At 48.4% G+C, this 21,103-nt stretch overlaps 1 long non-coding RNA gene across 2 annotated transcripts; it reads left to right on the top strand.

Annotated features, from left to right (window-relative positions):
- The first annotated feature begins 10,697 nt into the window (after nucleotides 1–10,697).
- LOC311594270 lies at nucleotides 10,698–12,979 on the top strand. Of its 2 annotated transcripts, none has more exons than XR_014778015.1 (3): nucleotides 10,698–11,149; nucleotides 11,286–11,428; nucleotides 12,612–12,979. It is a non-coding gene; the product is annotated as an uncharacterized lncRNA (long non-coding RNA). The 2 variants fall into 2 exon arrangements; XR_014778016.1 differs by having other exon boundaries at nucleotides 11,286–11,450.
- The last annotated feature ends 8,124 nt before the right edge of the window (nucleotides 12,980–21,103 follow it).

Raw genomic sequence — 21,103 nt, 5'->3', positions numbered from 1 at the left:
CTGGAGACAGCTTCCATGGTCACTGGTGCAAGAGATAAAATGTAGGGCATGGTTGTGGGACGCACCCAGATTGACACATTGCAAGTGCGGTGATGGGAATGATTTATTTGTCCCATTTCATTTCCTGCAAAGGCCACTGGGTAGCCAAGCTGGAGCAGGATGAGCACTCTAGTCTACAACGCATAGACAGGGGCCATGTGACATATGCCAGTCTGACCCCTTGTAATTACTGCAAGCAGGACATATGACTTAGTAGCTGTCTCTGTGTGTCCAGAGGTCAGGATCCAAAACAAGTTAGAATGAAGCTTTACAATACCCTCTAATGGCCAAACAAACCATTCTCCAGTTAGGGCCGAATTAGTGACAAGAAACATAATAGCCAATTATTTATTTCATTATAATCTATTATAAAATACTAGTGTATTGTAAATGCTGTCTTGATTACTCTAAATGCAGCTTCTACAAGATTTGTTTATGTGTGGCTGATTTAGTGGGGAAATGTGCTCCCAAACATCTCCTGGGCCCAGGGCTTCTTAATAAGGGGTTTGAAGCATGTAAGGCCACAAATAGGTCCAAGCTAGCATCGTACTTCCTCCCCAAGCTCCCTTAAGAGTATGTATTATAGTCTTCCTGCAAGGGGGTTGGGATGGAGGATGGGCAGATGTGAAATTTTTGGCTATGCTAACCCAATGTAGTCCGGGTCCCTTCTCTCTGGAAAGTTACTCAGCTACTTTCAAATAATTGGGAAAAGAATCAAAAATAAGCATTCGCAGTCTCGACAGTTCTGCCGTGGGTGGAGGTGTCTGTGTGGGTACATTTGCCAGCTAGATTTCAGATCCAGTTCTTTGTGGGGGAGAGTAGGGCTGTCTCTGAGGGGTGCCTGCTCCCTGCCTCTCACTGGCCTGCTAACTCCTGGCTTTCCTCCTGCCTCGCCACACGGACACCAGGTTTCCATCAGCTTCTGTGACTATTTTAGGTTCGTTTGAATTATTTCCATGGAGATTCTCAAAGCATTGGAATCTGTAATTATATCTTGCAAAGGCTATTAGGCGCAGCCAGCACATTTTACAGCGCCAGTGTTGCAAGGCTGCAGATTTTTGACACCTGGTTACTGCATTCCACACAGTACAAAGGAATGTCCTCGTGCCAATTGGCCTCCACGAGGACGTGTCAGGGCCACTCCCCGTCACAACATTCCTGGTTCATTGCTACCTCAGAGGCAGATTTTTTTTTTTGTGCCTTCCATGGGATGGCTCAGCTATGTCGACATAGACACGTGATTTTTGCCAGCTCAAGGAAACTGCAGATGATACGGGCAGGTGTTGTGTGATACTGCATCCTTCTACTGGGTAACCGTGGTCTTGTTATCACATAACTGAGGTGGAAATGTGACGTGCTGAAACTGATTTACAAAAACCGCATACAGCAACCAGTAGTGTTTTTAGCCCCAGTGTGGTTACAGCCTACTTCCTCTACACATTTATACCGAAGGCTGGGGGCAGAGCCAAATTATGGTTGGTCAGAAAGAAGTCCGTTTCCTAGTCACTGCTTCAGCAACTTATAGCTATCCCTTAACTTAAAAAAAAATTTAAAAATTTTGGTATATATGTATGTATATGACAAGTCTCTCTGTGTGTGCCATGTGTATGCCACTGCCCTCAGAGGCCAGAAGAGGGCATTGAATCCTGTTGGATCCCTTGTCATTTCAGGCAGCTGTGAGCCACCCAATAGGGTGCTGGGACCCACATTCAGGCCCTCTGGAAAAGCAGCAAGCTTAACTACTGACTCCAGAACTGTCTGTGGTTTTATCAAGGAAAAGATCTTAGGACTCAACGTGAGGGTTGTGTTCTTCAGTGTCGGTCAGTCATTCCTCTGTACGAACCGCTGACTATGACCTGGGCCGTAAACGGGACCATCTAGAAGGGCACAGGTATAGGAAACGCCTCAGCAGACTATTTTAGACCCAGAATTTCAGAGTTAAAACTGACTTCATTTGGTATGTATGCAAAGCAAGTGTACATTTGCATTGTGTGGACGTGGAGCGTTACACAGCAATCTTGACCTTTCAGTACGGCACTGTCTCTAATGAGCCTTGACCTCTGCCTTCCTTCCTTCCCCGTCTGCCATAGAAATCCTGCCTGCTAAGATTCTGGTTGGCTTCGTAAATATAGTATTTGTAGCATAAGCAGTGGTGAGGCCGGGGGGGGGGGGAGCTTGTGGACCATCCTGGAAATCCAGTGAGGGGAGTTCTGGATTTGCTGACGAGCATAGAGAGACCTTGGTCATGGTTCTTAACCCACAAAGTCTCACACCTGTGTGTGTTGAGGAATTGTGATGTAGCCTGGCAGGTGCACAGGCATCAGAGTTTGTTAAGTGGCACAGGTGCTGGTAGAATCCTGCAGGCTTACAGGCAAGGGTGAGTCACGGAGAAGAACGGGTTCGCCCAGTAGGGATGTACACCTGCTATTTCTAGGTAGGAAAAGTGAGTCACTAGACTCATGGTTTCCTGTCTGGCATGCCCCTTGCCCATGGATCGGATCCAGCCTCGCCTTGCATATGGTAAGAGATGGACTCGGGAGCGGGACCTTTCTCCACAGTCACCTGCCTCTGCCTGTAGGTATCTAAACTCAGTGGCGAATGTCTGGAGATCTCTGAAGAAAATGTCTTCATTATGGGCTGGGCTGGGCTGGCAGCACAAGGTAGCTATCTCTTATCCCTTCCTTCTTAACCTCATGCCAGAGGAGCCCCAGACCCCCACCACTGTCACTGAAGTTTGGAAGGCAGGAAGTGGACCCCGCTTAGGAAAGGTGATCATCTGCCAATATTGTCACTCCGCCACCACCATCCCCTCCCTTCAGAAAGGGTTTCCTGCCACAACCCACATTGCTTCGGACGTGATCTGACTGCGGCTGTAAAGGATGAAGAATTGATGGATTCTTCATCCTTCAGTGTAAAGTAAAGCAGTGCAAAGCTGGGGCCCAGGGTGGCCATGCACCTAGATGGAGACACCGAAGCAGTAGCCCTGAAATCAAATGCATGTGCTACAGACAGCGTGAAAGAAACTTATATACGGCGTGGATGAAGAGATGGGTTGGTCAAGCTCTGTTAGGGGAGAAGTTTCAGGCTACAGTCATCTGGGATGCGGAAGCTGTGGTAGGTGCTTTCTGAATGTGATGGTTTTAGCTAAAGGCCCATTTCTGTCAACATCCATACGCAGACAGGAAGAAGGCCTTGCCATGGGTCTAAGGCATTGGTGTCCTCGACACAGTTGTGAACGATACACATCCTCGCCACTTCCCACCATTTTCAGGTACCAGAGCTCCTTTGACCCCCAAAGTGCACAGTCTATGTGTGGCATGGGAGGGGAGGAACGCACCCCTTGGCATTTGTGGGTAGTGCTCAAGTGACCAAGGAGAGGTAAGATGCAGGCAAGCTTTCTGACCCGCTGTTTGCCTGAATCAGCACATAAAGTCACAGAGGGAGCTGCCCTGACCCCCTCCTGTCAGGGAGGGCAAAGGTTGACACTGAAGATATCTTTGGGCCCTGGAGCATCTAGAGAGGCACCAGAGGAAGCAACAGTGACAAGATGAGCTATCTTTCTTTACCTGCCATTAATTTCCTTCCCCGCAGTTTGCCATCCCCAGAGATGAAAGAAGCCGCAGCCTTGGCAGGTCACTCTTCTGTGTCTCTGTTGTTATTCACTGATGACGCAATATAAGCTGCCACTGAGAATTTCTCATCCCTGGGTAACTGCCCGTGCACACGAGGCAGACGCACTAATAAACATCATCTCTGATGATGGGACCCCTCCCCCTACAAACTTACAAGCACGTTAATTTTTCCTCCTCGTATAACAGTGAATTGGAAAGAGGCCAGTATGTTCTGTTTTCTGTTTCCCTGTGAACCGGATGAGGCTCTGAGGACTCTGCCACCCTCCTTTATAGAAGAAGCATCCAGTCTTCAGAGATGCAGCCAAGTCATTGAATGGTAAAGAGACTTCTGGGTACCAATTGTGTCTGTCAGGTTATAAGTGGGGGCGGGGGGACACCACCCCTACAGCTGTTTCTGCCCTGCCTTTTCTTCCTTCCCAACCCAACACAGGAGTCAGGACTCACTCAGCTACTTGTGTCCTAGCTTGAAAAGGAGAATTCCTGGGAAGGAGGCCTGTCTGCAAATATGATTAAAACTCCTATGACTGGAGAGTTTGGAATGCTGCAGGTCCAGAGCCTAATTATAATTTATCTTGGAGTATCTTTAGATGACTAAATAGCCATTTCCTTTCCTCTTCTCCCCATCTGACATCCTGAACATAGATTAAAAACAAAACAAAATAAAACCAGACAAAACAAAACAAAACAAACAAACAAACAAATCTTTGGAGTGTATTAACGTAAGCTTAATCAGTTTAACAAACCTAGTTTTCCACCAACCAAAGAGCACCGGGTCCATCTGAGGCCCGTGGCCACCATGTCTCCTCTGTGCTGTGACGGCCCTTTGTTCTGTGACTACAGAGCTTCATAAAACTGCATCCACGTTGGAACATGGAACTTGGGGTAACCATGGGCACTCCCGTTTGCTCCAGAATAAACCATCTCTTATCCCCTTTGAGGTGAGAGCTGTGGTTTTACATAAACCCACCCCGCTCAGCTTTTTCTCTTCGCTCCTTTGCCCCCTGCACTGCTCAGCCACTCTCCCTGCTTCTGCCTCTCACTCTGATCTCATCTGTCTTTCCCAAGACGCAGTCACCTGCCGTGGGAATGAAAATTCCAGCTCAAAAGCTGTTCCATGTGCACAAAGAGGCTGCCCTCGCCCCTCCCCCTGCCGGGGCTCACTCACCCCTGAATCCCAAGGGGCACATCTGTGAACACTCATGTGTCTATCATCCTTTCCTGGACCTGCTTCTGCTGGGTGCTGATGATAGCCCAGGGGACTGGTGAGGTAGGGTTAGCTCCATTTCCCTCAGAGAAGCACAGGCTCCAAGCCACTCCTTGGGCGATAGTTCTCCTTGCAAGGCAGTGCCAGCAACAGGGAAGTGGCATCTCAGAATTAGCTTCTGACTTACTTCACTGCCATAGCTCTTCCAACCATGGTGTCTTTAAAGACGCACCTTGCCCCCTCCCCCACCCCCGGCCCCATCCCCCCCACCCCGGGTGATGTGCAGCTGGCACCTCTAGGACAGCTTGATACATATAGTCCTCTGACTGGAAAAGTGACACATGTTCCTAGCACTTAAAAAAAAAAAAGTTCTACGAAACCAACACCACAAAAAGGAACCACAGAGGAACGCAGTGTTAGCTCTCTCAGCACAGTCAGCCCGTTACCTAGAACCGGCGGGAGCTGCACATCTGGGCTGTAACCAGCGGTGTGCGGAGGAGACCGCTGTTGGTCAGAAGCGCTGCGTGGAGCAGTAACCAAAACCAAACCAAAACAAAAACAAAAAACAGACCACTTGGGTGGCTTTCTCCTCTCTAAATGCTCTCTAGATCACATGCTCAGTTCTCACTGTGTCCTCCTGTTTTTCTTTTCCCTGTGGGCCTTCAAGGGTAGCAAGTGACTCATACATCAATGATTCATGTTGTCCAGTGAGTTAAAAAAAACAAACCAACCTCTTATTCTTATTAGTTTCTCCTCACTCCAGCTCTCCCCTGTCCTCTTCCCTTCCCCTTCCTCCTCCTTTCCTTTTTCACTCCCCCTTCCTCTTCCTCCTTCCCTGTCTTTCTCTTCTCCATTTCCTCCTCCTCTCCCTCCCCTTCCTTCCTCTTTAACAGACACCATTTCCCACTGCTTGACTGTCGGGCATCACCGTCCTGACTCTGGTACCTCATAGCATCCAATAGGTTTGTGTGGCTAGGCTGAGAGGCGATGGGACAGGGGCACTGAGGACCGCACCTCATCTGGGAATGGGCCTTTGAGTCAGTTGTTCCACTGTTGCTTTTTGCCCTTATCCAAGAACAGCACAGTACAAGTGACCAGCCACCAGCGAGCCTTCTACTGCCACTCTGGGTTTCTTCTGAGCTTAGAGTCCAGCATTCAGTGTCAAACTAGGAGGCTGGCATCCGTTTCCTCTGTGACACTAAGCCTTCTGCGTCCTCGATGGCTGGCCTTGGCTCCTATACCTAGACAGCTCTCTAGAGCCACCACACAGCACGTCTGAGGTGGAGAACTGGCTCTGCCGAACCCACGCATGATCATGGAGTCAGGCTTGCTGGGTTCTTCCCACAGGGAAGAAGGGGGCGGCTGTCATCCTGTGACTCAGTTTCAGTGGTACCCTGGCACTAAGAGGCAGCTGTCTGGAAAGAAAGGGCTCCCGAGTGTACCTTTGCTGAGTCTCACGGAACGGACACTTTCACCAACGCCAACTTTGAGCTGTCTGTGTGTCAGTGAGTTGAAAAGACTCATGGTTAAACAGAGCAATCCCCATACACTGGTAGGACGCACGCAACTAACGCGGACAGCACCGCTAATAAGACATACTTACTAAGGAAGTGATGTGCCTTCCGTGTTTATCACCCTTCCTTTTAGGACAATATTCACTTCTTAAATTTATATCACTTAGTTTGTAATGGCGGCTGCTGTTACTAACCAGCTTACAGATGCCCTGAGCTATCAACAACGCTGGGCCCTCTGGAACCCATCTGGGTCGTTTCCAGCACAGCAGCTGGGCTTGTTTCTTAACCCCCATCTTTCCTAGAATTCAGCTGCACTTCATTCATGGATCCATCTCGGGATTCCTGCCAGGAGGCTGCGACGCCGTTGCTCCTTCTTTTGACAGATGTGATGGCCACGTGTCAGTCTGTCTTTCTTTTCGCTTCCCAGGGAACAGGGCTGCCCCCCCCCCCCCGCCCCTTTTGATACTCTGCACATCTGCTGTCTTGTTTTCTTTGCCAGTTTTTCAAAACTCTTGAAGACTTTCGTTCTACCTGTGGTGTTTCTCAGGACAAGGCCATGATTTCTTCTGGTTTTCCTGTTCTCCTTCCTCTTAAAAAAAAACAAAAAACAACAACAAAAAAACCCAAACCACACATCCAGCGCCAGTCTCACCTTTGACCTCCTCTTGCACGTGCAGCTTCCTGTGTCGCGGCAACCCCTCCTAGCTAGGTCATTCTTTATCATCTCCTCATCACCAACCCCAGTGCACGTGCAGCTTCCTGCTGCGTGGCCAACCCCTCCCAGCTCGTTCTTTATCTGTAGCCTGTGATCGGTACCCAGGTGATGACGGCGCAGCACTGTAATAAGCTGCGGACTCACTGAGGGCAATTGATGTCGCCATCCGCCGGGTGACACAGGCCAGAATCCTTGAGTCATCCCTGGGGCTTGCCTCTCCCACTCATCGATGGCCACTTAGTCAATAGATCTGTTCTGCGCCTCAAGTATCTTGGGTGCCTCCCTTCTCCAGCTGATTCTCTCCTGTCATTTATCTCCTGGGCCAGCAGGAAGCCAGGCTGGTCCACCAGAAGCCCCCAGTGCTCTCTCTAGCCTCAGACCTGCAGAGCTGGAACCTGTTCTCCAGACTGCTGGAAAAAGGCAGCGGAGGGCACATTTCTGATGTTGCCATTTCCCTCTTAGCTTTTCAGACGACATCTGTGCTTCTGGGCAGATGACTTAGCACCTGTCTGCTTCTTAAAGGCCTTGTCTGTCACCAGCTTCTTCAGACCTGCACTTTGGCCACAGGGACCCTTTGTTTCAGTACTCCATCACCGACGCCGTTCCTCGGACCCAGAATCCTTCCACCTCACACTGCCGAGACCCCATTGACTCATTCCTTAAATTGGCTTTCTGTTGTTGTTTGTTTTTTTGAGACTGGATTTCTCTGTATAACGGCACTGGCTGTCCTGGAACTCACTTTGTAGACCAGGCTGGCCTCAGACTCACAGAGATCCACTGACTTTTGCCTCCTGAGTGCTGGGATTAAAGGTGTACACTACCACAATGGGCCTCAACTGGCCTGTTAAAAACTTAGTTCAGGAGCCACTTTGCCAGAATGGCTGTGTGGGTGGAACCAAGACAGCAGAGAAATTAAGTCTCTGTGTGTGTGTGTCTGTGTGTGTGTGTGTGTGTGTGTGTGTGTGTGTATGTGTGTGTGTGTATGAACTTGATACAACTAAGGGCATCAGGCAAGAAGGAAACTCAATTGAGAAAATGCCTTCATTAGATTGTCCTGTAGACAAGTCTGTGGGGCATTTTCCTGATTAATGATTGATGGTGGGGCTGGAGGGGGCAGCCCCCTGTGGGTGGTAGGTAGTACCACCCTTGGGCTGCTGGCCCTGGGTTGTATAGGAAAGCCAGCTGAGTAAGCAAGCCACTGGAGTTCTGTTCCAGTTCTTGCCTCCAGGCTCCTGCCCTGATGCTGTAACTTCCCTTTGAGATGAACTCTAACCTGCAAGCTAGAATAAGCTCTGTCCTTCCTCAGTTGTCCCTTCCCCCCTCCCAAGTTGTCTTTATGCCATCAGGGTGATAGAAGGCGAAGTAGAACTGGGCCCTCTCTCCATTTGTATTCTGTGTAGACCATGGCGTTCTGGAGGACACATGATAGGAAAATAAATGGTGCCATTAAGGCTTTTGACAGCTACTCTGGCTGCCTCATTGGCTCTCTGCTACGGCCTGGACCTGGAGAGCTCGTGTTGTTTAGCCATGTTCTCTAGCCTGGGCTCTGCTGGGAGATGAGGGAGCCTACCGGAAGGGATTGAGCCATTGGATACCTGTCCTTGAAAGTGATATTGGAAACCCAGCCCCCTTTCCTCACTCTCTTTTCACTTCCTGGCTGCCATGAAGTGAGCAGACTTCCATGCATTTGTACTGTGCTACCACAAGCCCACGGCACCAGGACTAGTGGATCATTTTCAGAGAGCTCTGAAACTGTCCTACTGAGGCTGGGGGCGGGGATATATACCAGTGCTTGAACACCTCTTCAGCATGCACAGAGCACAAATCTTGGTGTACTCTCACCCCCACCACAAAACAATAGCATCAAAACCAAGTTCCCTCCTTTAGGATGTCTGTAAGCAGGCGTTTTGTCACAGCAATGGGAAGTCAACACACTTGGGAAAAGTAACACGGTCCACACTGAGTGGCCCTTCTCTGCCTTGGCCATGCTGAGCCAGAACACAGCCGCCTCTTCTAGTCTCCCTGCGTCTTTGGGAGACGAGCTCTTAAAGGAGAAGCCTGTGTCTTTTGTCTCCTTGTCTCTGGCAGCAAGGATGGGATGGAGTCTTTAAAAGTAGCTAATTAAGTTTGTTGACTGAAGGAAGGCAGGGATGGGGGCTGAGGGACTTGGACCCTTAATTCACCAAGCACTGCTACCTGAGTGAGGGTGGCCATGTCTCCAGCACACGGGGAGTAAATGACAACTGTGACTAACAACACTCTTAGGCCCTTAAGTTTTTCATTTTTCCTAAAATCCCTGCAATGGTGTTCATTACTATAATTGGTTTTTTTTTTTTTTGACTGTCCTGAATTTTTATGATGTAAATAGTGAATTGTAAATAATATCATGATGTTTGTAAATTTGTTTCGGATCTAAACGTTAATGTAGCCCCGTATGAGATTATGAGATTATGCTGCAGGTCAACGACTGTCAGGCCTAGCTGGGTGATTGCCTTGCTGCTGTTGGCTTACTGGCACAACTTCCTGTATTGCAGAGCCTGTCCCCATGACTTTCGCCCTCTACTGGCTAGAAGCGGATTCTTCCAATGTATTTGCTTATGTTGCCCTCTAGGGATCTGACTCAGAGTCTCTCTGGCCCAACTTCCAAGGAATAATATTGGTTTGCTAGCTGGAATATCTAGTTCCTCGCCTGAATTTCCAAGGAGGTTTCAGGGCACAGCTGTGACTCCCGTCCTCGAGGTCCACGTTCAAGGACCAAGAGACCCTGAGGATCTTGGAAAAGTAAAAGGCAGCACTGAAGACTGGAAGAGTTAGGTGCATTCAAATGACAAAATTGCTGCCTTGGCCTGCCAGCCCAGATGGCAGTGGGTGAAGGTAATTGCAATTCTGTGGTGCTCCGTGATTTGTGGAGGACAGAGACACATGCTTTCTGAGGTAACTCTTTTAATCACACCAACAGGGACAACACAACTTGCCTTGGCAGCTGGACATTCACCGTGGTCATTTGTGGCTGTTGGCGACAGTCTCCTCAGTCAGCTGATGTTATATCTCATCTCAAACGTCACACTTGAAACAAAGTCTAGTTTCATAGGAAAAAAAATCTGGTGGGTGTGACTCATAGACTGAGCTTGTTTTTCTTTTTTCTTTTTCTTTCTTTTTTTTTTTTTTTTCCATACAGGGTTTCTCTGGTTAGCGTTGGCTGTCCCGGAACACACTTTGTAGACCAGGGTGGCTGGAGTGGCCTCAGATTCAGAGATCCACCTGCCTCTGCCTCCCGAGTGCTGGGATTAAAGTTTTCTCACCTTGCTCCTTCCCAGGAAACCCCCCCCCCCATTAGACTTTATCCTACATCTTGGGCATCAAGGCTAGGGTTCATGTCAACTTCATATCTAAATTATGTCCTGTCCAGAGAAATGGGGTACCTTGAATGTTCTGGAGAATTCTCTTGGGGTAGCAAGAATATTGTCGTGGACACAGACACCATTTTAAATATTACAGGCAGAAACTTTGAGTGACGCTGAAGCGGCTGCTCTTTGGCTTTAGGCAGAGCTGAGCCCTTCTGCATCGATGGATGTGCGGGCAAACCCTCTCTTCCGGCCTTGCCAGTAATCAGAGAGAAGAAACCCAGTGGGTCACTTCCCATGGTGCGACTCCCTCCTGACTCTTTAGGGCATTAGACAGACAGACCCTCGTAGGGCCTCTGGGAAGCCCTGAGGATAGTAATGGCATTGCTCAGATATCTTCCTTCCAAACAGTTATTTTAGCCAAATTTGAAGTCTTCTAACTTGGATTCTGAAGTTCACAATAAGGCAAGGTGACTCCCTTGACCTTCTTTTCGGAGCAGCAGGCACGGAGCTCGAGACGGTTGGCAGCTAGCTTCCTTCAGGATGCCGGGGTCATCTGTCCTGGACAACAGCTTCCCCGCCAGGACTTCCTGCGCTGGGTAGCACTTCCTTTGCTTGAGATTGTTGCTCCTTCCGGAAATGCTTTCACCTCCTGAAATAGTTTCCTGGAAACTCTGACTGGAGAGCTGTTGGTCTAGTGTGTGTATGCTTCCTGTTAGATATCAGGGCATGGCGGGGGTGGTGTGGGGGTGGTGTGTGTGTGTGTGGGGGGCTAGGAGCTTGGTTGGGAGGTTGGCAGGGGTCACCTTAGTCACATACTTGGCTTTTTTGTTTCAGAGGATGCCTCCAGCAGTGTGTCAGTCTGCTCGCACGGCTCCCTTCTCCTCCCCCTGTTCCAGCGCCGGCATTTGATGCCTTCCTTGACAGTGAAGTGTCAGAGGGGTAGCCCCAACTTAGAGATTCTGCTTCAAGACCCAAAGGTACAAGGCTGAGCTTGATGTGGTAAGATCCTCTTCTCCCCGCGAACGTGTGTTCCTTTCATATGCCCTGTACTGTGTGTATAGCCCCGGTAGCACGAAAGCACGGTGTTGTCTCAAAACCAGAGGTGTTAAATAAGCACAGAGCTGTTTCGTGGGTTCCTAAAGGCCACCCTGATTTCCTCATTGTGGTTCAGACTGACTCTCTTTGTTGAAATTTCCACACCTGCCCTCAACACAGAGTGTTAATGAGTCTGAGCACTGCTAGTGTGGGCGTGGCAGGTGTAGGAATAAAATGGGCTCATCTCTGGCCATGGAGCCATTAGAGGGACCTTGGTAGCTGCAAAGATGGCTTCTGGCCCTTAGCAAAGACAGTGCCTAGTTCTACTAAGGACTTGGTTATGGTTGTTTCTCATCTTGGGATGTGGCGACTACCTAGCGATGGTGAGGGGAGACAGCTCACAGGAAAGCAAAAAAAAAAAAAAAAGTAAAGGATTGGAATATTACAGCTCACAACTACCCACCATGGTGGTTTGAGAAAAAAAAAATAATGTCCTCATAGGCTTAGGTATTTGAGTATGTGGTCCTAGCTGGTGGCACTTTTGGTTCCTTATTGGGAGTGGTTTGGAGAGTTCTGGAACCTTTAGGATGTGGACCCTTGTTAGTGGAAGCATGTCACAGGGGGTGGCTTAGAGCTTATTGGCCCACTTCCTGTTTGCTCGCTCCACATGTGTTTCCTGTTCGGCCCCCTGCTGATGACATAAACACCTTCCCTACATTGTAGACTCTCTCCCTCTGGAACCATAAGGCAAAAAACTTCTTTCATAAGTCACTTGTGGTCATGGTGTTTTGCTGCAGCAACAAAAAGTAACGCATACAGCCTTCTTCATAGACTGCTGCCTTTCTCGGCACCCAACACAAAAGCCATCTTCTTGCGTCATCAAGTTCACAGTCTTAACTACACTGGACAGCACGTGTCACTGCAACTAGATCCCTATTGGAAAAACAACTCTGTCCGTGCCCTTCACCTCTGGTGACAAACCATGCTGTTCTCATTTTCCGAGAGTCCGACCATTTTAGATACATCATGTAAACAGAATCATACAGCATTTGTCTTTCTGTGTATTGAGCTAATTTTACCTCTCTCGATGGCCTCAAGGTTCGTCTCTGTTGTCTCACATTGCAGGCTTTCTCCCCAGGGCTGGAGTACTCCATTATCCGTGTGTACACAAGTTCTGCCTCCAGCCTCCCACCTGACATTTAGACGCTTTCCGCAGCTTGCCTATTGTGAATAACACTGCCGTGAGCACGGGAGTACTAATGCACCTGAGACTCGGCTCTCAAGTCCCTCAAGTAAATACCAGGTTGCTAAATCCTATGGTAATTCAAATTTTATTTTCTTGAAGAAAAACTGGCTGTGTCACTTTGCACCTTTACCAACCGTGTACAAAGGCTCTGATTTCCCTACAGCCCTTTCAACACTGACTAATTAAAAAAAAACCATCCATTTGAACATGTGCAATATGATATGTCATTGTAGTTTCAATTTACATTTTCCTGATGGCGAGTAATGTTGAATGTCTTTATATACCTGTTGGTCAGTAAATATTTTCCTTGGAGGAAGGTCAATAGCAAGTCTTTGGCCCATTTTAAAGAAAATTTACAGGTATGGAGGTTCTGCCTGTATGAGGGTCTGTGAACTACGTGTATGCAGTACCCGTGGAGACCAGAAGAGGGCACTGGATCACCTGGAACTGTAGTTAACAGGTGAGCTGGAGCTGCTGTGTGGTTGCTGAGAATTAAACTGTTACTCTTCCTGAGCACTGAGCCAATTCTCCCGTCCCCCTTTGCCCGTCTTAAAATTGTTATTAAGCCTTTTATTTTTGCTGTTGAATTGCAGGAGGCCTTTATATAGTTTGGCTATTAATCCCTTCTCAGATCTATGGGTTGAAAATACAGTCTCTTATTCAGTAGGCCGCCTCCCCACGCCATTGTTTTTTCCTTGGCTGTGCAGCAGCTTTGTAGAAAGATGAGGTCCCATTTCTTGTCTGCTTTTGCTCTTGTTTCCGCATGCATGAGATCATAGCTAAGTACAACGCTATAAAGCTTTTTCCTCTACGTTTTTTTGTTTGTTTTAAAGATTTATTTGCTTTTATTTTATCCGCGTGAGTTTTTGCATCTGCATGTGTGTATGTGTACCACGTGTATGCATGCAGTGCCTGCCAAAGCCGGAAGTGCCTGCCAAAGCCGGAAGTGAGTGTCGGACTCCTGGAACGGGATTGCAGATGGTTGCGAGCTGCCGTGTAGACCCTGGGAACGGAACCTGAGTCTTCTCCAAGAACAGTAAATGACTGTACCTGCGGAGCCATCTCTCTAGCCCTGTCTCTTCACGTTTTCTTACCGGAGTTTTGCAGACTTGTATCTTACGTTTAAGTCTTCAGCCCATTTTGAACCCCCCCCCCCTTTTTTTTTTGGTACAGTGATTTAAGATAAGGGTGCAATTTTATTATTTTGCTTGTTACCATAAAGCTTTCCTGATACCATTTGTTGCTGCATGTCTCTTCCCTGTTGTATATTCTTGTTAAAGGTCAGCTGACCAAATATATACATGCACAGGCTTACCTCTCAGCTTTCTCTTCTATCCTGTCCACCTGCATGCCTAACTTTTGTTTTGTTTTGTTTTTCAAGACAGGGTTTCCCTGTGTAGCCTTGGCTGTCCTAAACTCACTTTGTAGACCAGGCTGGCTTCGAACTCATAGCCATCCACTTGACTCTGCCTCCCGAGTGCTGGGATTAAAGGCGTGCGCCACCACGCCCGGCTCTGCATGCCTACCTTTCTTTATGCTATTCTCATACCACGTGAGGTGGTTTAAAGCCCCCATAGGCTCCTGTGTTTGAGTGCTTGGTCACCAGTTAGTGTGGCTGTTTGGGAGAGATTAGGAAATGTGAACTTGTTGGAGGAATTGTTAGTGGGAGCGGGCTTTAAGGCTTCAAAAGCCCATGCCAGGCTCAATGAATGAATCTCTCTCTCTCCCCCCCCCCCTCTCTCTCTCCCCCCCCCCTCTCTCTCTTTCTGCCTGCTGCCTGAGGGTTGGGATCTGAAGCTCCTAGCTACTGCGCCAGCACCATTTTTGCCTGGCTACCCTAATGACCATGGGCTAACTCTCTAAAACTTGAAGCAAGGCCCCAATTAAATGTTTTCTTTGATAAGAGTTGCCTTGGTCTTGGTCTCTCTTTACAGCCACAGAAGAGTAATTAAGACACTGTCCTACCTATGAGACAGCAGGGGTCTGCCACTCACCTTGTGCCAGCAGGAGAGGGCTCTTCCTCTCTTTCCATCTAGGTGCCCCTCCTGGGTCTGAGTCCTCCTCCCTGGGCTAATGCTGGGAGGGCGTCTGTTGGTCTTGACTGGCAGCAAGAATAACTTTCTGACAACAGAATGCTCTACTGGGAAGACACATGGCCCCCTGACACTGGAAGTTTCAAGAGATAAGACATCTACCTGCTGGAAACAGGAAGTCCGGGCCATGACTTGTTAACTACTTTATGCCCAGCATCCTGTAGAATATAGAGTCCTGACAGGCCTGGCAGGAGGAAGGGTTTGTTTTGATTTGCAGTTGGAGGGGACACACAGAGGCAGGGAAGGCATGGTGGCATGAGACACTAGTTAAATTGTATGTATAGTCAAGACCAGGAAGCTGCTGGACTGTAAAAATCGTAAGATCCCTCCCAAGTGACCAACTCCCTCCAGTGAGGACCTACCTCCCACAGGTCCCACAACTTCGCAAACAGTGCAGTTTTGGGGACTAAGTGTTCAAAAACATGAGCTGAGGGGGGCATCTCACATTTAAACCATAACACAGACATTTCTACTCTTTAAAGTAAGTCTTTTATGGCGCCGTCTTTACTTTAACTTCACGACAGAAGAAAACTATGTGATCTTCTAATGGTTTGTTTTTCCCTGGTCCAAGGAAAGTGAGGCTTAAAGCTGACGTTATCCCAGGCAGAGTGGCAATGCCAGACTTTCCTAGCCAACTTTTCCTGGATTAAAATCAAGCGGGCCTGTGAAGGTTAAGTCATCTTTTCTTGGCTCAGCATATGCTAGAGGGAGCCAGGGTATTATTTACTACCAGGAAAGGGGTCTACGCCTATAAAGAAGATCATTAAGTTTAGACGGAAGAGAAGAGAATGAAGAAAAGTCCAGAGATCTGGTGTGGCCAGACAACAGCTCTAATTGATTTCCGACTGCTGGCACTAATGGGGCACCTGCTGTATACCAGGCTCTTGACAAACACAATTTCCTCTCTGCCCCACTTAGTCTATCACTCATGCAATAACTTGTAGGCACTTCCTTTCCGGTTTGCAGGCGATGTGAGCAGGGCCACAGGGAGACTCATGGCTTGTCTAAAGCACATAGCTTGCACAATGGGGGAAACTAGGGAGTGATGACTATTGTCCTGCCTGACAGGGCAACTCGTTCACTTTTTTTGCCTACGCCAGTCAGTTTGGCTCATTGCCAAGTTCATTATTCTCCCTGAGGTCAGAAAGACTGAGTTTGATGAGCCAGGAAATGCCGCCATCACTCCTGTCGGTAACCTCATGAGGACCGAGGGGAATGGGGTGCTTCGGTGGGCAGCTCTGGGCCACTGCTTCCAGGAGCCAGGAGGTGCATCTCCCAGGGTGCCTCAGTGGTAGAGTGAGGAGTCAGGGTGTCAGGAGGAAGGGCTCTATGGGGAGGGCGTCAGATGTACTCAGTACGCATTGGAAAATGGAACATGGGCCAGCTTTTTTCAGGATCTTGTCCTCACCTAACTGGATGTCAGTAGTCGGTGTGTCGGTTAATTTTGTTTTGTCAACTTGATAGATCTGGAGTCATCTGAGAAGAGGGAAACCTCAACTGAGTAGATGCCTCCATGAGTCGGGCCTGTAGGCAGGTCTGTAGCCTATTTCCTTCATTAATGATTGACTTGGGAGGGTCCAGCCCGGTGTGGGTAGTGTCCTCCCTGGGCAGGCGGTCCTGAGGTGTGCAAGAAAGCAAATTGAATAAGCCAGAAGGAACAAGCCAATAAGCTACACTTCCTCGTGGCTTTGGCTGTGGTTCTTGCCTCCAGGCTCTCACCTTGAGTTCCTGACCTGACTTTCCTCAGTCATGGAGTGTGACCCGAGAATTGCAGTATGAAACAAACCCCTTCCTTCCTAAGTTGCTTTTGGCTCTGGTGCCCATCACGGTAACTGAAAACCTCCCCAAGACTCTGGATTCAAGTGTCTTGTGCATTCTATGACGTATCCTATTGAGTCGCATCTTAAAGGTATATTGGTGCTCCGAGCTGGAAAGTGCACTGGTACATTAAGGAGTGACATGAGCCACTAGAATCAAATGAGTTCAGGGGAACAGGCTGCTGTGCACACAGGCTTGAAGCCAGAGGGTGGGTGGTCCAGTCCCTGCTCAGCCACTCGACTACTGAGGGCCTCCAGGAGCAAGCAGGATCATCTCAGAAAAATGGGTGCTGTCATCGAAATTAAACACTTACTTTGCTTCAGGAATTATATTAGTGGCTTTATATTTAACACACCATTTAGTTCTCCTGACCACCCATTCAGTTCAAGCTTTAAAAAGATTTATAACTAAATCTTTAAAAAATCTTTTTGAGTTTTAAATTTAAGTCCTTAAATGTATAATTGAAGCAGATAGCTTTGAGGAACACTTTGAGGAATGACAGGCTTAAAAACCCTAGAAAAATCCAGTTTAAGTTGACTTTGCAGGGTGTTAGGGAGATGGCTCAATGAGTACGGTGCTTCCTGCATAAGTGTGGCCATCTGGGTTCAGGCCTCGGAGCCCACAGAAAAAGCTGGCACAGCCTCTGCCCGTAACCACAGCACTGGGGACACAGACACAGTGGACTCCTACTGTGTCTTCTGGCCAGTCATTCTAGCTCAACTGCAGAGCTTCAGGTTCAGTGAGAAAATGTATCTTAAAAACAAAAAAACAATGGAGGAAGATCCCCAACACTGACCTTTGGTCTCCATGTGAACATGTACATCTGCACACTCATCTGAACACACATGTGCACACTTATTCACAAACACATACATACACACATATACATACAGAGACATACACAGAGAGACACAGATACATGTACACACACCACATATGCACACCACACAGAGACACACAAACCACCTACACATACACATAGAAACACACACCATGCATGCACACAGACACACATACAGACACAAGGCATGCATACACACATGCGCGTACACATGCACAGATACATAGTCACACACAGACGCACATGCACACACACAGAGACAAAGACACAGGCACACATGCTTGTATACACACACATACACATATGTGCACACAGGGACACAGACACACATGCATACACATACATATACACACACACACACACATACACACACACACACACACACACACACACACACACACACACACACACACGAAACCAGTAATAGCCAGGTCCCATAGCATACTGCTGGGGAAGGGAGGCAGATTTGACTTTAGTGGTTCTGGAAACCTGCCAGGTGTGGGACCCACTGCTCTTTTAGCCAAAGGTCCTCCCCTCCCCTCCCCTCCCCTCCCCTCCCCTCCCCTCCCCTCTCATCTCATTACATTTTACTTTGTCTTTTTGGAAAAGAACAGCTAATCCCTCTCATCTGACTGCACCTCTGCATGATCCCGACTGCAGGGGTGTCTTTCTCAGGTTGGCAGGAGGAGCCCAGTGCCGGCCATCCAGCTGACCACAGATGGCTTTGTCACCAAGCCTGACTTCCCACCATGCTCTCAAGTGGCAATAACTCCTCAGTGAGCCCCACCCCACCTTTCACGTCAGGCGTTCTCCCCAAGGCCCTTCTCAATCTCACACGCTGCCTTCGGTGCCTTTCTGCTGCCTTCGGTGCCTTTCTGCTGCCTTCGGTGCCTTTCTGCTGCCTTCGGTGCCTTTCCTCTTTGCTGCTCTCTCGTTCCACACCACAGCCTCTGCAAAGTGTTTTCTGCGCTAGTTTTGCAACAAATAACAGCAGCAGACATTTCAGCACCGGCATTACTGCTGGGGACGCGGAGGCTGGAGATAGGAAATAAATAGTGGGGCACCCTCTAGGGACTATCATCCAAGCCCTGAGCCACTGGGTGAGGGTAGGAAGAGGGAAAGGCAGGGGCCCAACGTTGCTTTTCTGAAAACCCACTTTTCCTTGGACATAGGGTCATTTGGAAGGACAGGATGATGGGGCCAGGTGAGCTGACTGCTCACTAATCCCACCTGCAGGTTGGAGAGAGGGTCTTCTGTCAGCAGGATGCTTTGGTACCTACGATATAGTCTTATTCGGCCCCAAAGGCTGAAGTAGATGGCTTTTAACTTCCGGGCCGGCCTTCCCCATTCTAGGTCTCCCACCTGGTGGAGCTATGCAAGGGGAGTGCATTGCAACCTGTCATTTGCCAACAGATCTTGGTATACCTCAGACTGCAGACTGCAATATGTTTAATGAAATACAGGTAATTATAGTTAAAAAAAAAAAAAAAGACGAATCGTCTCATTGCATGGGATGGACACCCTGCTCATGTCTCCCCCGGCTACAACACGGTGACAACAGGGACAGCTGTGGGTAATAGTGTCCATGCTTCGTGTGCAGTCAGTGAGTCTTTTACATCAGAAATGCCTGAGTGATGGCTAATGGTGCAGACTCTTCACGCTCAGGTCTAGGCAACCCAACGATAGGTCTGAGGACCAGGACTCGCAGGTGACTCCTTAAAATTTCCAAGTTTAAGAATCATGAAATGAATGGGTCCATTGTGCTATGACTCTGATTTCAAAACAAACAAACACACAAAGTAACATTTGCAAGGTCACACAGCTAGCGGAAGAGCCAGGACCTCTGACCTATAGCTCCTTCAAAGGCTCGTGACCTTTTCCAAATTGCCCCATGTTTTCTCAGAGGTTCCCCGCTGGATGCCGGGCCACTGAAGTGTGCTGAGTCAGCTTCTAATGGGCATGGTAAGCTCTGTGGAGAATCAAGAAGTTAGGGAGAAGGCGCCCCTGGAGTTGTAAAATAAGGTGTGTGTGGCCAGGGCATTTGACCTCCACACACCAGAATGTGTATTTTCAATGCTATGCTCTCATGTTGACACCAGGGGAATGAAAGGTTTAATGGCACAACTTCATGGGCACAGTATGCTTTCTGGCTAAACTTTGTTGTTTCCTGTCCAACAGGAGGTTGGAAGCTGAGGTCTGGTGCTCTACCTAAAGCACGGCATGATTAGCCTCCCATGGAGGCCAGGCTTTATGAGAGGGCTGGCAGAGGCACTTCTGGACTGGCCTTCAATCTCTCAATACATTCCAGGCTCCTGTTCTCTGGTTTCTGCCCCCTTTCTGGGTGCTCATGGACAACCTCCCAACTGTCACGATGCCAGGGTTGAAGGATTCTAGTAACCAACTTGTGACCTCTCTAGCCCCACTTGACCAGACTCTTGTTGGCTTTATCACAGGCCAGCCCCTACTTCCTGGCAGGTCTCAGACACTCAGCAGGGAATATCTTAGCCTCCATCAGACATCCTGTTTAAGGGTGCCAAATGTCTCCTTCAGATAAAATACAATACGGCAAATTTTTTTTTTTTTTTTTTTTTCGAGACAGGGTTTCTCTGTGTAGCCTTAGCTGTCCTGGACTCACTTTGTAGACCAGGCTGGCCTCGAACTCACAGCGATCCGCCTGCCTCTGCCTCCCGAGTGCTGGGATTAAAGGCGTGCGCCACCACCGCCTGGCTACGGCAAATATTTTTTAAATGGGGTTCTCTCCACTAGTGCAGGTTGCACATGCTCAGTGAAAGAACTATGATGTCATGGTAGAGTGCAGATAAATGACATGCAGACATGCATGTAAACCCCCAAGCAAACATTATCTTGACCCCAGGAAGTAACCAAGTAGAGATATCATTGATGCATTTATTATCCATTGGTTATGACTATTAGAGCCAGTTTCTCGTGTAGCCCAGGCAAGCCCCAAGTTTGCGATGTAGCTAAGGATAGCCTTGATGTTCTGATCCTCCTGCCTCCACTTGCTGAGTGCTGGGATTATAGACGTATACCACTATGCCTGGTTCATTCAGTGCTGGGGATTGAACCCAGGTCTTGTGGATGCAAGGCAAGCACTCTGCCAACTGAGCCATACGCCCAGCCATAGTTTGGTAGGGACCTTTAAGTTGTCACTGTGTATGTATGTCGTGGTCATTACTATGACCGTTGCTATGGTTTTGCATTGTTATTTGAATTACTGTTCTTAGCATGGAAGATAACCATTGTGCTGTCATCGTATAAACTGAATAAGAGTCTCTCTGTTCCCTATGGATGTCCACTGATTTGGAATATTTCCTAAAGAGATAGTGCACACTGCTGGGCTTACGATGTCACTGTTCCAGCTGAGACAGCCTTGGAGCTAAGCCTTCTGGGATATTTATTCCAACTACCCTTTAGGAGTAGGAACCATTACCTGTGGGATTGACCATAGCTAAGACTCCTACCCGCAGGGGATATGGAGCCTGAAGTTGCCACTTCCTGTAGCCAGGCAGGACTTCCAGTAAAGGGAGGGGGACACTAACCCACCCATAAAACCTTCGACCTAAAAGTTGTCCTCCCTAATGTAGGAATAAAGGTAGAG

The sequence above is a fragment of the Acomys minous genome, assembly GCF_964271855.1.
Source record: "Acomys minous genome assembly, chromosome: 3".
NCBI classification, from domain to species: Eukaryota; Metazoa; Chordata; class Mammalia; order Rodentia; family Muridae; genus Acomys; species Acomys minous.
Note: the sequence above shows the minus strand (reverse complement) of the source record. Positions and strands in the feature narration are given on the sequence as shown.